General features: G+C 33.9%; 2 pseudogenes across 2 annotated transcripts; both read right to left on the bottom strand.

Moving 5' to 3' along the window:
- Positions 1 to 399: 399 nt before the first annotated feature.
- Positions 400 to 1537, bottom strand: LOC308638946 (la-related protein 1B-like; annotated as a pseudogene). The gene has a single exon. The product of its transcript is annotated as a la-related protein 1B-like (transcript).
- Positions 1538 to 1554: 17 nt separating this feature from the next.
- On the bottom strand, positions 1555 to 13942 carry LOC308638945 (high mobility group protein B1-like; annotated as a pseudogene). The gene is made up of 3 exons: positions 13895 to 13942; positions 2009 to 2162; positions 1555 to 1877 (listed from the first exon to the last, which is right to left on the bottom strand). The product of its transcript is annotated as a high mobility group protein B1-like (transcript).
- Between the last annotated feature and the right edge of the window lie 1336 nt (positions 13943 to 15278).

The raw sequence follows: 15278 nt of genomic DNA, 5'->3' as shown, positions 1-15278 counted from the left end.
GTGAAACATCTTAACACGTGAATTATGCAATATTCACCATAGCAAAGGGCAGATCAAGAGCCAAGGGCTTGGAAAGCTGGGAAACTCTAGGCAGTCCTCTCTTTCTTTCTCTGTTTTATTCACCTGGATACAAGTACATATGCCTGGAAACAAAAGACAGAATCTTGCAGTATTTCCACAATGATAATAATTAGCTTCCCCTGCAAATAAAAGTAGCCACACAGCCTAAGTCCAGCTGGGGCAAGCAGTCACTGGAATGCGAGCAGCAGCCCTTGGCTCTGTCTCGCGTTGTGGCAGAGGTGGTTATCTCCACCGTTGTGCTGCCCAGGGGTTGGCAGTGGACGAACTCATATATATGCAGCATGGTTTGGTCCAGTATTTACAATGCATTTAAGTGAGTCACCTGTTCCACTGCACATTCCCATTAGATGACTTCCAGGGCTTCACTAGATCATCACCCTGACTTGCTTGGCCTGGCACAAACTCCCGACAATCAATCAGCCAAGAGGAGACTGTTTGTGGCACACTTCTGGGAGGAGAGCCCAGGATTGACCATTTTTCTGGTTCAAAATTTTGCTCATTTTCTCATTCACAACTTCTGCTTCTGTGCTGTTGTTTAAGGCCTCTAAAATGAGATTAAGGTATGTGGTGAGAGCCTGAACTTGGTGAAATCCAGCAATTAGGGAAACCTGCCAGAAAAACCTTCCTCGTCCATCTTTCTTCAAAGAAATAAGTCACATTCCAAGTTTTCTATATTGAAGTAATATTCAACTTGATGCTCAATATACACTTTAAGCAATGATTCTTCCACAAGATACACTGTACACCTGTACCATCATCATAGTAATACATCATATTGGTGTTAATTTCTATTTTGAAATGGCTGATCCTTCCTTTCACCATGTTGTCAGTAACATACAAATAATCAAAATTCACTGGAGGGTTTCCTCTGCCTTGTCCTCTTCCTTGGCCTCTGAAGGAACCTAGGATATTACCCCCTTCACTCCTTACACTGGATGCTTCATCCTGATCATCTCTTTATTCTCTGTCTCCAACTTCATGTTTTGTTTCTCCTGTTATTATGGGATGATTTATTTGCTTTAGTGACATCAACAGCTGTTCCAGGATACAGGTCTCTCCTGACTCTCTGGCCTTACATCATCTAAGTGCAGTGGTACCCACTTGTGTTTATTGGCTCTCTTTTGTTGACTGCTTGACTGGGCCTCATCCTCAGTGACATTTTCAACAAGACTGTCTAATTTTGTTTCCCAGTTTTCTTTGCTCTCACTATTACTCCTCTTTACACCTTCTCTTCTTTTTCTTTCCTAATTTGTGGCTTCTTATTTCCTTGCCTGACAACACTCTGAGACTGCAGAAAATTTTTTCCAGTACTCACTAATTCTCTTGGTGTTGGCCAGTTTACCACATTGCTGAAATCACTGGCCTTATTGGGTTTCCTTTTCTTGAGTTTTCTTGCTTTTATTATTTTGGGGGAACTGAGCTTTGCTGCTGCCTCACTGAGCACATGGCAGCCAACTAAACAATATCCTTTTCCTATTTTTCCTTCAGCTTGGCAGCTTTCTTTTCATAAGGCTGCTTATCATCTGCAGCAGTATTATTTCATATCTCTCCCAGTTTCTTTACAACATTATTAATGGATAGGCCAGGATGTTCTCCTTTCATTTTGGGACAATACTAAGAACAACAAGAAGAAGGCACTGGAGACCTCTTGAGTACACTGGGATCCTCGAACTTCTTTTTTGATTCCCCTTTAGTAGGTATACAGCTTTTAATTTCTCTTTCTTAATGGGCCTTGTTCGCCTTTGCCATGTCTTCAAGTTTTCCTTTCTCTTTAGCAAACATGGTCTTCCACATTTCTATTTTTTTTTTTTTAAAGAGAGAGTGAGAGAGAGGGGGACACAGAGAGAATTTTAATATTTATTTATTTTTTCTTAGTTCTCGGCGGACACAACATCTTCGTTTTTGTATGTGGTGCTGAGGATGGAACCTGAGCACTTCTTAGAAAACTCTGAGAAGTTGACTGAAGCATCTGGGTGCTTCCTCTTGTGCTCCTCCCGGCAAGTTTGCACAAAGAATGCATATGATAACATTTTGCCTCTAGGCTTCTTAGGATCTCCTTTGCTCGAGTTTAGTTGTTTTTCCTCATCAAGTCACAGAGTTGCCCAGAGCCCATCAGGTCACTATCTCATCGTTTTTACTGCTATTAATGAATGGAGTAGTTTCTATTTTTTTCAACTTATTTCTGTACATATCAAACCTAGTAATTCTATACACAATTGTATTGATTTTTCTACATACATGATTTTACTACTCACAAGTAATGATAGTTTTGACTTCATCTATCTAATTACTTAAGTTTAATGTCTTTATTTTGCCTAATTGTATTGGTTGATACCACAAATCATGTTAGATAATAGTGGTGTGTGGTGGGCATCCTTGTCTTGGTCCTTACTTTAGAGAGATCATGTCTATGTTTCTTATGATCTTTGAGAATTTTAGAGTTGGGAAAGATACATTTTATTAAGTCAAGGAAGCATTTATCCATTTTTTTTATCAAGTGCATCCTTCCATGAATGTATATTAATTTTTGTCAATACTTTTTTGATATTTGTTGGGATAATAATAAAACTTTCCACCTCATCTATTAACATGAAGAATCATATAGACTTTCATTTCTGGAATAATACTATTTAGTCATGACAAGTTACTGTTTATGTGCCGCTAGATACTGGTGGCTAATATTTTATTCAGGATTTAGCATGTATACTCATTGAAGAGTTGAAGAGACTGGTCTATAGATGTATTTATTTATTGATTGATTGATTGGTTCTTTGATTTATACATGACAGAAGAATCCATTTTGACAAAATTACAGTTTTATTTTTAAATGCATTTTTTTGTTTTTGTACTAATGCTATAGTCATTTCATTAAAAATTCAGAAGTTATATTCTTTTTGATCTGAAACAGTTTAAATATCATTAGAATTCCTCCGTGAAATTGCTAGCCTAGTGCTATATTTTTGTGTGTGTGCATGTGTGTGTATAGTTCCAGAGAAATCAGTCTGTTAAATTCACTGTTTTCAGAGGACAATTATTTAAGTCATCTTTTAAAGTTTATCTGTATAGAGTTGAGCAACATTGTCTCTTATGCTTCTTTTCATTTTTGAAGTTCTTTCCCTTATCATTATTTTGCATATTTGAAGAAAGCAAAGGATTTTTAATTTGAAATTTTTAAAAAAATGGAAAATTTGAAATAAGAGGGACAAAAGCACTTATACTGATCCACCTAAAGAAAAATGTGGTTAGCATCTTGATAAATTTATGCTGTTGTTTTTGTATACTTTAGGAAAAATGATAGTTGTTTGTGATCTTTTAGCATTTACAGTTTCATATTTTCCTATTTTTTACTTGATTAGGTGTTGTTTTAAAGTGCCTTTGGAGCTGAATGTTCTATCTGACATGCGGATGCTGACTCACAATAGGCGGGGTGGGGAGTGGAGGGTTCACTGATTGGACAGGCTGGAGTTTGGGGAAGAGAGGAAAATGGGAATGGGTAAGAAAGGAGAAAGAATCAGACACAACTTTTCTATGCTCATATACGAACACACGATCAGGGCAACTCCAATTTATGTACAACCACAAAAATGAGAGGTTATACTCCATGTATATATGATATGTTGAAATACATTCTACTGTCATGTATAACTAAAAAGAACAAATATAATTTTTTTTTAAAAAAGTGACTTTTTGTGAAACAAATCAGTTAAAATTTGATGAAAACAGAATAATATGATATCGGTGGTACAATCCTGTAAATAACTTGGCCCAGATTCTTTAACTACTCATTTTCTGCTTTGGGATTTTCAAAGAGCCCTTTCCTCAAAAATGAAGATGGACAATATAAAAGCTAATTACTGCCATCTACTGGTGAACTTAGAGAATTTCAGTCAGTGAAATGGGAATGGACAAGACAGTAGAAAGTGGGTGATTATTGTTTGTAAAAACATAATTTATAAAATAATTCCAGAACGTTTGGGGGACATCATGACCTTAACTAACATGGGAAGAAGAGTAAGAAAAAATTAAGGAAGCTTAGAACTTTAGCCACATTATAATGATCTTTCTCTTAGCTTTCTTTTCAATATAGATGTTTAGCTTATACATATACAAAAATAATCTAATCTAGCTGCTTCAAAACCAGCTAATACTTCTGTAACCAAGGGTGTTACACTTACCACCATCTATTGTGCTACACAATATAATTAATATAATGAAAGTAGTTTAACATAAGATGGTAGTTGAAAGTATTATTTTAATCATTTTTACATTGATTTTTTAGTTATAGGTGGACATAATATCTTTATTTTATTTTTATGTGGTGCTGAGGATTGAACCCGGTGTCTCACACATGGTAGGCAAGCAAGCGCTCTACCTCTGAGCCACAATCCCAGCCCCTTAATTATTTTTATTGTTGATTCATGTGTTTATGTATTTATTTTGTGTAATACACTCTTATACAAGTGCTAATTTATGACAGTCAGTCTTAGGGCACATAAAACAGAAGAGATAAAATACTGGCAGAACATTTGGGGCACAGGATAAAGGAAAACATTTCCCTTTCATTCTATTATGCATATTATGTGAACTCCTTTTAGCAACACATTGCTTTCCTCCTAAACTCTAAAGACTGGTGGGAAGTACCATTATTTCAATGCTAAAATTGAAACTTGGTGGGGTTAAGAACATACAGGTAGTAAATGTTGGAATTCCTCTTCTCTTCTCACTGAATATTCTCTCCCTATATAATCTCCTTCTCTCTCATCTGTATGCCAGAGACTCAAAGCTCTTCTGTTGGCCAACTTCTCATTATCTGTTATCTATGAACTAAACTTTAGCAGTGCAGCCCATTCCAGAAATATCTTAGAAATTTCATAGTATACAAGCCAGAACAGACATCCTCTTGCTTGTGAAGATTAGAATCACGAAATGCTGCGCAGGTTTATCTGCAGCAAAATTATCAGGCCACAGAATTTCTCAGGATAGGGCAGGCTTTTTTGCCTTTACAAAATCTGACTGATGTAACATAGAGGCTACTTAATAATTTTAGTTTCCTAGTATGAAAACAATGAATAAAACTAGCCAGTTGAATAAGGTAGCTCAACTTTCTTGACACAGGCTGCTCTAGGTTATCACGTTTGGAAGCACCACTACATAGTGCCAAGCCACACCAAGGAATTCCTTCAAATTACAGTTAAGTATCGACGACCAACATTTCTAACCCAATGTGGAAAAATACTTCCTAGGAAAGGAAACAAGGAGATGATAAACCAGCACCTGGATTTCCTTGTAATGGGGTAGCTTGGCTGCTTCATGGTCTTACATGCACTGAATTCAGGACCACAAATATTATGTCTAGTACTAAGGGGATTCCTTGACTAAATATTGCATAGTAGTGGAATTCCACTTCCAGCCACTCAAATATAGTTTTCAGGGTTTGGTCAAATGTGGACAGTCTAAGACCATATGATTAAAAGTTTCTAGAAGCCAAATATAATGATTAGATAAATATATCATTAGGTAAATGAAAGACCCAATAGTCTATCAGTTCATTTGACATCATTCAATTATTACTGAGAGACAGTAGGTTTTTCTTTCAGGTTATTAAAAAATCACTGTATACTCAAATTAAGATATGCTTTCAAGGCTCTTTTACTGTTGCTGTTCCTGCCATTATTATTTTTGATCCAGAAATGGGTAATGATGGTCTACAGCCATCTGATCCTTGAAAAAGGTACCAAAAACATACTTTGGAGAACAGACAGCCTTTTAAGCAAATGGTGCTAGGAAAACTGGTTCTCCATATGTAGAATAATGAAACTAGACTCAAAATGGATGAAAGACATAGGAATTAGAACAAACTATGGAACTCCTAGAAGAAAACATAGGGTAAATCCTCCAGCATATAGGCACAGGCAATGACTTCTCAATAGAACCCCTAAAGCTCAGGAAAACATGCCAAGTGACAATAAATGGGATGGCATTGATTAAAATGTTTCTGCACATTAAAGAATTAGAAATATGGAGAGAGAATCCAGAGGATGGGAGAAAATATTTACTTACTATCCTTCTGACAGGATTAATATCTAGTATATATAAAGAAATCAAATAATTTTAAACCAAAAAAATCAGATAACTCAATTAATAAATGAGTAAATGAATTAAGCAGACATTTCTCAAAATAAGAACTACAAATGTCCAAGAAATATATAAGAAAATGTTCAACATAATTATAAAATAGGATATACAAACCAAGCACTACAATTTTGTCTCCTACCAGTCAGAATGGCAGTCATCAAGATTACAAACAATAATAAGTGGTGGAGAGGATATAGAGAAAAATGAATATTTTACACTGTCAGTTGGATTATAAATTAGTATAACCACTATGGAAATCAGTATAGAGGTTCTCCAAAATATAAGGTATGTAACCACCATATGACCCAGCTATACCACTCCTCAGTATTTATCCTAAAGAATTAAAATTATCATGCTAGAGTGATACAATCATACCCATGTTTATAGCAGCACAATTCAACTATAAACAAGCTATGGAAGAATCCATCAACAGATGATGGATAAAGAAAATGTTATTATATATATATATATATATATATATATATATATATATATATATATACACACACAAGAGTTTTATTCAGTCATAAATAAAAATGAAATTATGTCATTTTCAGGAAAATGGATGGAACTAGAAAATATCATGTTAAGCGAAATATGTCAAACACAGAATGGGAAGGGTTGTATTTTTTCTCTCATATGAAGAAGCTAGAGAGGAAAACAGTAATGAAAGTTGGGAGAAAATCCCATGAAAATCAAAGGGAGATCAACAGAGAAACGTAACTAAAGGTGGAAGGTAGGGAGGGATTGGGAAGTTTTGGGGAGTGATATTGATCAAATTATATTCTTATATTTTGTGCATGGATGAATATGGCACAAATCACATCATATGTACAACTATATATGATGCACCAATAAAAAATGTGAGGAAAAAGAGATGGGTAATGATGGGGTCAAAGATCTACAATAAGAAGAGATTGAAGACCAAGGAGATAATGGCTATTACTAGACTGTTCATATGCCTCCCTACATGGAATTCAGTAACTATTCTCGGGGGGGGGGGATCACCTATCAGCAACTATTTTCAGACAGGCTTTGATAAAATAATCTATGGGGCTTGCCAAACTAGTTCTTGCTTAATAAGGCTACCTTTTGTTCCTAGACCTACCATACCTTGGATCTGGAGTCAGATGTCTGCCATCTTCTTTCCACAGAGAGAGGATATGGAACATCAATCCCCTTTCCTTCCATCTGATAGTGACCATCTTTGATGAAGTCCAGCTGATTCCTAACCCTATCCTGTCAAGATCAGAAATGTAATTGTTTATTTCCAGCACTCAGAAGGACATTCTATGGGCCAGATATCACACACAGTAAACTTCCTTTTCACCATGCAGAAAGCTTTTTTTTTGTAATTTGTTTTTGTTCTATGCCATTTCTGAGGGCTTTAATAAAGATAGGTACAGAAAATTAGCTTGATGGGTTCATACTCATACAAGAGGGATGAGGGAATTTGCCAAAGCAGTAAGAAGATATGAGTAGGATATAAGCTAAGCTTTTATCTGGGCACAAAGATCTGTGCTCTGAAAAGTCTGAAGTCTCAGTGTATTCTATTTCACCACAGGCCCTTCAGGAATTAGGACAACAGTTCAGGTTCATTCTGTAATAGTGGCCCAGCAAGAGGCTGAAATTTTGATAAATCAGGCAACAATTCCATTGCCCTCCACTGTCCCTTTGCCCACCAATTAACCTTGTTTCTTCAACAACATATTGTTAGAAAGCACATATTGGCAGAACAAAGTTGTTTTTTTCAGGGCACTTGATGGGGCACTTGATTATTCTATATGCACTAATAGGCTTCTGGAATGCAAAGAGCAGTATAGAACACTGCTTTTCTCCTGATAGACGGGACATTGAATAGATTTTACTTGTTTACTATAAGTAGTAACATAAATAATTTCTAGACTATTAATTATACTCCAGGCATTGCTCCAAGTTCCTTGTATATAATAACACATTTAAATCATTTCACAACTTTACAAAGCAAGCTAATTTTAATCTCAGTTGAAAACTGAGTTTTCAGAGAGAGAGTTTAAGTAACTATTCAACAGCTGGTCAGTTCCAGGCCACTGACTCAATAGCTCATATTTCTATAACACCATTTGCTCTATGAAATGCAAACTATGAAATAAAACTAAGTTTACCTGTAAAACTGTACCCTGATGTTAACCACAAAACTCAAAGCAAGGGAGCTTAGAATAATGTCTTTTAAATGAGAAATTTTCAAGTCCTGGGAATATTAGAGGCATGGGAAGAGAGGCACACAGTAGGCAGTTCAGATGTGCAATGTCAGTGGCTCTAGTCTCGCCTTAACAGCTGAAAGGTGAGCACTGTAAGTAATACAGGGTTCTTCTGCAGCACAGTTGTTACTGAATATTGAGATTGAGATTGTGAACATAGGCCAGGTGTGTAAAGACCCAAGGGTGAGAAGACATTTGCCAGCAATGACATAATGCTGGTGAGAATTCTGAAGGCAGTTAGCAATATGGTTGAATACAGTGAGGAAATGAAGACATTTTTTTGTGTGATGGGGGAAAAAGAATTATCAAAATTGTGACTAGGACATCAACTTATTTTTATTTTTATTTTGGAACCAGGGATTAAACCCAGGGGTTCTTCACCACTGAGCCACATCCTCAGATTTTTTATTTTATTATTATTTTTTTTAATTTTGAGACAAGGTCTTGCTAAATTGATAAGGCTGGTGTTGAACTTGTGATCCTCCTCCCTCAGCCTCTTGAGCTGCTAGGATTACAGGTCTGAGTCCCTGCACCCAGTTTAGGACAACAAATTTTAATTCATCCCCAAATTTGTGTGTCACCAAGTGAAATAAGTTTCTCTCCCCTATCTAACTCAGAGCAAAATAAGTTATGCAATAAAATACCAGGAAACAGAAGATCAACAGATTGCTTTTGCTCGGTGTTTTAGTTGAAATTTTACAAAGAACTGTCTCAGAAGATAAACTCTGGTTGCCAAACTCAAGTGTTTAAATAGCATTGGGGAAATAACTAGATGAGTTTTGAAGACAAATTTAAAATAGAAAAAAGATTGTTATATCATGTATGGCATTAATAACGCATATTATTTTTCAAACTTCTCTTATTATTAATTCATGTCTAACAAATTTTATTTTGAGCCTAGAAAATGAGGGATATATTTCCTAATGATCCTTTTGATTAGGGAATCATTAATACTGGTAAAAATTCCTGATATTAAAGACATTTTTTCTCTTCTTTTTTCAAGCTTAGGGCATAAAACTCTTATATATATATAGATAAGAAAACCTAGATTTTCTTGTCATAATTTGAATGGAATAACTGAAAGGGTAAAGATTTCCTAAACATGAAAACATTTCAATGATGTTACAAGTTACAAGTATATATCCATTAAGTGTATTTTAATAGCATACTTGAAATTAGAAACTACAGGCATCAAATAATATATGTTGATGATATTGTAAAATATATATATATATATATTCATCACTAAACTTTATTATTCTCCATGGACTTAGTCTTATGAGGTTAAAAAGGTAAATAATAAGGAAATGTTTAGTTCTAACTAGATTGCTAATATATATTTAAACAGTATTCTGCCTTTTCTGTAGTGATCACAACACAGGAATGGGAATAGGCTTACCTTGATTTATGCTGATTTTAATTTTTAGCCCTTTTGTAATCAGTGGCTTGCTTTTATGGATTATAACCATAAGCATCTATTAATTATTTTATTATTTCTTTAATTTCAAATTACCAGTTATGAAAGATTTTCTTTATTCTATAGGTCCCTCTTTGGTGATTAGATCATCACCATGTGAAACACATGATAATATGTAAGTTTTACACATAGTAAAATAAGACTAATGTGGAGTATTCATTCTTTATTTTTCATGTATTCACTCATGTGCTCCAGGATTTATTTAGTTTCTTTGATGTTCCCAGTAATAATACCAAGTAATGTTGACAAGAGAATGAAAAACAACAAAATTGCAAATAATCTTCTGCTTAGACCTCTATAACAGGTATAACAGGTAACCTCTTTCCTTCAATCTTAAATGTTATTTATTTATTAAAACTCTATTATTTTAAGTACATTTCCATTTTATGAATGTTTCACTTTTATAGGTTTTGCATTTAACACTATTATACAAACTCAGGTAAGACTTTTGTGTGGAAATTTCCAATTTTCTTTTTTAAAATTTTATTGATTCTTTTTAGTTATACATGACAGTAGAATCCATTTTGACATAATTATAAAAGCATAGAATATATCTTGTTCTAATTCAGACCCCATTACCTCTCCTTGCCCTCCCCCTAGCCTTGCTCCCTTCCTCCTACTGATCTCTCTGCAGTTTACCCATAGTTATTTTTTAAATTAATTTCTTGTGGCCATATATGATGTTGAGGTTCACTGTAGTGTGTTCATATATGTGCATAGAAAAGTTGTTTCAGATTCACTCATCAGTGCATAATATTTCTTTCAATCATTTCTTTTAAAATGATTAAACTAATGTTTTCCATATTTCATTGTTGACCTGAAAAAGGCGAAGATAAAATACTGCAGAATAATTTTCCCTTTCCAATTACCAATGTTCCTTTTATGTATCTAGCCAAAATTTTTCTTAAAGTGAAATAAATATTGGACTATCAAAACAGTCTTGGTGGGCTGGGTATGTAGCTCAATAGCAGAGTGTTTGCTTAGCATGTGTATGTAAGGCACTGGGTTCTATCCTTTGCACCATATAAAAATGAACAAAAAAGGCATTCTGTCCATCTACAACTACAAAAAAAAAAGTCACAGTAAAATATATCTTGTCAGCCAGGCACAGTGGCACACACCTGTAATCCCAGCAGCTAGGGAGGCTGAGGAAGGAGTATTGCAAGTTCAAAGCCAACCTCAACAATTTAGTGAGGCCCAAAGTAACTCAGTTACTCAGCAAGACCCTGTCTCGAAAATTAAAAAAAAAAAAGTTAGGGATGTGGCTCCATCTTTAAACCTGCTGGGTTCAATTCCAGATTCCAAAGTAAATAAATAAATAAAGAGTATTATTTCACCTTGCTGATTTCCATACACTTTGCATAATGGATTATCTTTTGAAAAAAAATAATTTTATGAATTATATAAGTGACATGAGATAAGACTTTATCTATTTTAAATTCATAAAACTGCAAACTGTGACTAAAATTTACTTATAAGGTAGAATTAATGTAAATAACTAGTGATATTGCATATTAAAAAAGCAGCTATGATTTAGAGATTATCATAATTTATATTCTTATATATTGTAGAAATATATACAAGATTTAACTATTTGAATATGATATTTATAATGAGAAATTATTTGCCATGCTAATAGCCTTAACTATATATAAGAATACTTTAATTAATTAGATATTATTTTTATTTATTATCTAGGAAGAATAATTTCCTATATAGTTAATGGATAATTTAAAACTTAGCTCATCATCTGCTCCTACTTTCAATTTATTCAATTTGAAAATATAATGAAGTTAACAATTTCCTAAGTTTGTGATTATTACTGTCAAATATAGAAAATCTGATTGTTAGCCAAGGTATTTTTTGTCTTTTTGGTGATCATTTTTCCATATTTGTTGCTCTTATTGTATGGTTTAATCTTCCTTTTTATTCTCTTCAAGCAATATCAGTATTTATTTCTATACTCGTCAAAATATGCCTGTTTCCTGAGTCTCTGATAAATGTACATTCCCCCACTTCTGACATAGTTGCTTTGTATTTTCATGAGTAAAAATAGTTCAAACATGTTATACCTGGTAGAAAGGGCTGGACCATGTAAATTTGGTTTAAGAGGCAGGTAAAATGCTTTGTAGAAAGTATTTATAATCAGGATAATAATCCAAAATGACAAATATAGGCAGTGGTGAATTCTTCTCATAGGACTAAACTACACAACACACCTTCTTGTCAAAGACTCACAGAATATATTGGGGTGTGTAATTATATGCTCATATCAGGACTGCAACAACTTTGAAAACTAATTTGTGGTAAATGTAAAAGTGAGAATAGGAATGAGAAGAAGAGGTAGAAAATATGTGGTCTTACCTCCACCCACTCAAATTTAATTGTCAAGACAATTAGGAAAGATTAATGTTGACTACTCAAGAATGAATTCACTCTCATTATTAGTTCCTGGTTCTGTATATATATGTGAGCAAGCTGAATAAAGAAAATACTGATGAATTTATATGATAAACATAATTTAATTGTGTAGAAACTTGATGTGAGATTTCTAAGAAGTCATTACTTACCAAAGTCAATATTTTAAATTTATGTTTAGAACACAGTGCATCTGGACACCTTTCTAAATAGTTTAATTCAAAAGTCTCATAGTTCTCTATTAAGTTGCTAACTTATAATGCATTTCTGTTTTCTAATTCCCCAGACTTTGGAAAATAATCTGCAAGAGAAGAATGCAGTGGATTGGGAAAGTCATGATGGTTCACATGTGGCTTCCTCAATCAAGGAAATGGTCACAACTCTGAAGAGAAATTTTCCATAGTAGAAGTACTCAGACAGATGTAATAAGAACTACAGCAGACATTTAGCCACAGAAAGACTGAAATGACGAAAGGGAGAGTAACATTTGTTAACATACTCCAAGTGATGGACATTTTACATAGCTTTCCTCATAAATTTTATCCACAATTAGAATGCATATAACATTAAGTAAGGACATGATGAGAGGGGAGAAGAGAAGATGAGAAGGTCGACCTGGAGATTTAAAAACAAATTGTTGACAGAAGTAACTATGGAAACTAAGAATAAGTGAATTCTTGAAAATATGAAGGTACTTCCTATATGATAGCTTCTCTAACTCATATCACAAAACACTGGGTCATTTCAAGGGAAAAAAATAGGCAGCCAAAGCCATTTGACAGTCTTAGTGATTTGAATTTTGGAGAAATGAATGATATTTACCATAGGATATTTGCCCAGAATATTTTAATCTTCATCTTGAAAAATGCTGTGTTACAGGTCCTTCATACTATAATTTAAGTCAAAATATTTATTGTTTTGACTTCTGGTAAAAAGTATCTGACCACTATCAGTTCAATAATACTTTATTTTAACCTTTACATGTTTCAATGTTTACCTTGCCTTGACGTTATTAAGATGGTTCCATATACAGAACATGTAGGATTATGCCTAGGTTTGAATTCTTTAATCTCAATGGAGGTCTTACTTCCTTAAAATATAGAGATCATAATTGGTCATATTCTAGAACTTAATATACTATAACACATGGTTTTGTGTTACCTTGTTTGTGATTTGTTTGATTTAAATTACTGTTGCTTCTGCTTCTGGTACTTGTGGTGTAATATAACACCCAGACCCTTTACACCCTATTCAGAGATGATTCTAAAGTATAGTGAATTACAGAGATTCCCCACAAGAATTTTCCTTTGGAGGGTCTGAGCTACTCTATTCAAAGGATTCAAATTCTTTTTTCCTCTTCTTCAGATATCTGGTCCTCTTTTAAGGACTTTCTCTTTGATATGTGTTTAACTTTCACCAAGGCTGCCTTTGATATCTCTTTTAACTTGATTTTACCTGGAAACAAATAATGGGCAGGAGAGATAATGATCATTCACAGTGTAATTGCCCCAGGCTTGGCCTCTACTCTTGTGTATATCCTGACATCAACCATTCCATATTTGCGTAATTTGATCTTCAGATAATACTCCATGTTATTCTCTCTGACTACTGCTTTAATCTCCAAGTTTCTTTTTATTTATCCAAGGTTTTTCTCTCTAATGTCTTCTGTAAATTTAGTTTATTTGTTAAATGGGTTTCAGTGTTTACCTGGTCTTGATCAGGTTGAGGAGGCCTCAAATTAGTTTCGAAAGCATATGCAGAATTATGCTGAGGTCGAAGTCCAGACAAACTCTTCTGTTCTCTGAAATATTAAAAGGATAAAACACACAATAAAGATAGAGCAGTTGCTTAATTGTCTGTAAATCACTTGTTTAATGAACTTTTTTTGACAATACAGGATGTTTGTTTGAGTTTTAAGACTGTAACCATGAGAAAGCAAAAACGATAGTTAAAATTTGTGGGAAACTTAACATGAACTGACTTTATCCAAAATTTTATTATAAAATACTTTTAAGCATATATCAAAGTTGAAAGAATTTTACAGTAAATGCTCATATATATTCCACCATTTTTACTATACATGTTTTAAAATGTATCTGTTCATCTATTCAACCCTCGATCCATCCATCTTATTTTCATGCAATTGAAAGCTAATTTGAGACACCAGGTTATTTCAAAAGAGTTACATTATCTTCTTTGAATACTTACAAAAAGTCTAGGAGTTAATTATATTTTGAAGATGAGAAACCTGCGGCTGAGAAATTTTAAGAAAATTCCCATAAAACACATTCATGAGCCCCACTCTTAGTAGTTTGATGAATTTTACTTTATCCATTATACTAAGCAATATCCCAGAGTATGTTTGGATTCACTTTGTCAAGTAACAATTCGTAGAATGATGGAGAAAATACAAAGGAGCTCAAATTATAATGTATTTAATTGAAATAAAATAAGGCTCAATTTTTATTCAATAAGCGTATAAATCAGCCCAAAATTTTGGGAACACTTCTATTATCCTGATTTATAATCAAGCTTCCCATTTTGCTTCTTTTATAATATTTATTTTTTGGTTGTAGTTGGAAACAATACCTTTATTTTATTTATTTTTATGTGGTGCTGAGGATCGAACCCAGGGCCTTGCACATGCTAGGTGAGCACTCTACTGCTGAGACACAACCCCAGCCCTTACCTTTGCTTCTTAATGCATTTTCCCATTAATTATTTCATTTGGATCTCAAAACTATGAGAAAGTAGAATATGTATTACCTCTCTTTCTTTTTTTAAAAAAAAATTATATTTATTTTTTACTTATAGGTGGACACATATCTTTATTTCATTTTTTTTTAATGAGGTGCTGAGGATCGAACCCAGGGCCTTGCACATGCTAGGTGAGTACTCTATCTCTGAGCCACAACCTCAGGCCCTCT

Source organism: Spermophilus citellus, assembly GCF_964194105.1.
Source record: "Spermophilus citellus genome assembly, chromosome: X".
Classification (NCBI taxonomy): Eukaryota; Metazoa; Chordata; class Mammalia; order Rodentia; family Sciuridae; genus Spermophilus; species Spermophilus citellus.
Note: the sequence above shows the minus strand (reverse complement) of the source record. Positions and strands in the feature narration are given on the sequence as shown.